We start from the raw sequence: 3,361 nt of genomic DNA, 5'->3' as shown, positions 1-3,361 counted from the left end.
GCTAGTACCTAAACAAAACCATATGACAACATCCAACTTCCTGCTCAAAAACAACAATAAAACCGGGTGCTAATTATCAAGCACAAATCTCGCAACTTCCATAAAAGTCAACTCCCCAAAGAATATAGATGATAACATGGGAGTGAAAATCACCAAATCAGAATAATTACAACATGTGATTTTTTGAACTTTCTTTTTCTCGGGCTGCAGTCGATCGACCATAGGGAGCAGTCGATCGACCACCTTCTACAGCACTCGTTTCTTTTTTTCTTTTCTTTCTTTTTCGAATCATTTTTTTCCTTCTCTTTTTTTCTTTTCTATTTTTTTTCTTCTTTCTTTCCTTCCTTTTTCTTTCATCTTCCCAACATCATCTCAAAATGAGCATATAACCAAATTTGCAATAAAACATTCCCACAAATACAAGTACTAGCTCGGATAAGGTAGGCTAATTTTAGACTGTAGTTTATGGGACAAAAGAGGCTAAATTTGGCTATGAGGGGTTCATGGGCAAAATGAGAAAAGGGAAACCTCTACCACATGCGTCAACAAACCACAAACCGAATGCATACAGGTATTAAGTAGATCAAATTCATAATTATGCAAATTAAGGAAACATGTCTCATAAGGAGTACTACTCACATTCCTAGATAAACTGGTCATGAATGTCACCAGTTATAGGCTCTAAAACTCAGAAATATGATGTAGGTTGCCAAAAATCTAAGTCAAGTCTCAAGTCCAGCAAGAAATTTAACGAAAACTCGTAGATTATGCATATGTGATTCTACTAATAACATGTCAATTAGCAAGGCTTAGGCATAAACAGCTGCGAATGCAATGTCATCATTGAAATACTACCGTTCCGACTTGACCTATATGCCAAAGTAAACGTGCATTTTTGTTTTGAAAATTTTTCATTTTTTTTGGATTTTGTATATATATAAGGGAAATGAAATAAACAAATGCAAACTGAAATGTAAACGTGAATGCAAGCAAATGAAATGCAACGCAAAACCCTTCCCCAAACCAAATCGCACAATGTCCCCAATGTGCAAAATCATGTAATGAAATAAAATTGGAAAACGGGAATTTGCGTTAAATGAAATAAATAAGTATGACATGAAGTGGAAATCGGGAACTCACAAGACTTTAAGCGCGAGCAAAAAAAGGAAACCTCCCAAACCAACGTGAGCTAGGAGGTTTCGATGAGCCCGCAGTGCTACCAACGAAGACCGGAAAAGACAATTAAAACCGCGCATAAAACCAAGAAAGCAAAATTGGGACAGTAATTATGTGCAAGGTTAAGAAAATGGAAGAAATCAGATATATGACGGAAAATAAAGTAGAGTAGAAAGCTTCCTTAGTTCCGCAAATCGACCAAACACAAGGGAGTGATCGAAAATAGGTACAAGAAATGGCGATGGTCGATCGACCACATCACCCAATCGATCGACTGAAGTGAACAGGACCAGAAACTCCTGAGATGCGCAGCTCAGTCGATCGACCACACAGGTCAGTCGATCGACTAAAAACCTGCTGTAACTTCTGATTTTCTTCGAATTAGCCCAATAACTTGAGCTAATATGGTCTTCAATCTGCAAAAGCACATAATAATGCGCCCAAGATCGCGCAAAACCCAAAGTAACAGTCTAAAGTTTATAAAAATCCTAAGCAAACCAAATTAAAGAGCGAAGTCTCGCGCACACGAAAAACGATAAACAGTCTAAAAGCAATAAAATAGTCTTAAAAAGGTCTAAGAAATGAATCAACGGAAACTGCGGAAAATTTCCGACCAAGGCTTCTGTCTACATGAAGTAGCTTCCGCAGTGCTCATCTTAGAAGCTGGACTCCATTCTACTCCGACTGGGATGCTCAATGGGTCATCTCTAGCATCTTCCCAAGCATGGCCATCATCTTCTAGCTCCTCACACTCAAGATCCGACTCCAAATTTTAATCGGCTCCTCCTTCTTGGGCTCCTCATCGGCTCCTCGTCGGTTGCATAGCTCGACACATCCCAAACCGCCTCTCGAACAATGGGCTCCTTCATAGCCGGAGCGATCGGCGATTCTTCCTTCCCCAAACCGGTTCCTGCAATATCTAAAACAAGAGAATTGTCCTCCATATTGCTCCCAATCTGGGGCGGAGGTGTCATAACAGGAATAGGCACAGGTAATGAAGGAGGAGTGTCAGTAATTACAACATAAGACTTACGAGTAGAAATCGCATTACAAGTGACAGGACACATAGCATCTTTCTTCCTATAAGTCCGGGCAAAACTAATGGATCGCTTCCCCACCTTAAAGGTTAGTGTCCCTGAGCCAACATCAATAATCGCACCAGCGGTGTGCGAGAAAAGGGTCTACCCAAAATGATAGGGATATGGGTATCCTCGGGTATGTCCAACACAATAAAGTCAATTGGGAAGAAGAATTTTCCTATTTGCACAGGAATATCCTCTAGGACTCCTACGGGCTGGACCGCAGAACGATCAGCCATTTGTACTGTCATATTAGTGACCGCAAATCTAGTCCATCCTAATCTCCTAGAAAGACTCAAAGGCATGACACTAATACTAGCCCCTAAATCACATAATGCCTTCTCAATTGAGAAGGTACCAATATTACAAAGGACCGAAAAACTACCCGGTCGGCTAACTTGTGTGGGGCGGTGTGAGTCAAATAAGAGCTAGATTCTTCAGTTAAATTAACAGACTCGACCCTATCAAGTTTCCGCTTTTTATTTAAAAACTGCTTCATGAATTTCATGTAAGCGGGAACTTGATTTACCAACTCAAGAAAAGGTACTTGCACATTAAGACCATGAATGACATTTTAAAATTTTTCAAAATATACCTCATCCTTCGTTGGTACTAGCCTCTCTGGATATGGGGTCATCGGGAAGTAGCTTAGCCCTCTCCTCTAGGTCTCTCACACCGGTATCGGTGGACTTAGGTCAAGATCCACCACTTTCTCTTTGTTGAAGCTTGACCCTTCTTCTTCGACCGTCTTAAAACCGAACCATTAATCGTCATCGGGTCATATTTCGGAACCGGGACTGACCCATCAGCACTCGGGTCTTGCCTTAATATGTTCGGAGTTGTCGTTCCCGAAACAAGTGATCCCTCAAATTGTCCGGCATTGGAGGACGAAAAGACTCACCTACGACGAGCGTAGTCGGTCGATCGACCATGTATGTCGATCGATCGATCGACTTCTACAGAACGATGAGTCGCTGTTTTTGTCGCGGATCGTCGATCGATCGGGTATGTCGGTCGATCGACCATGATTATCGGCGATCGTCTTTTTCTCGCCCTTTTTCTTCTTCCCTTTTTCAGACTTTCTCGGGTTCATCGAGAGCGGACCC

Source organism: Silene latifolia, unplaced genomic scaffold, assembly GCF_048544455.1.
Source record: "Silene latifolia isolate original U9 population unplaced genomic scaffold, ASM4854445v1 scaffold_246, whole genome shotgun sequence".
Taxonomy (NCBI): domain Eukaryota; kingdom Viridiplantae; phylum Streptophyta; class Magnoliopsida; order Caryophyllales; family Caryophyllaceae; genus Silene; species Silene latifolia.
This window is presented reverse-complemented; position numbering follows the sequence as displayed.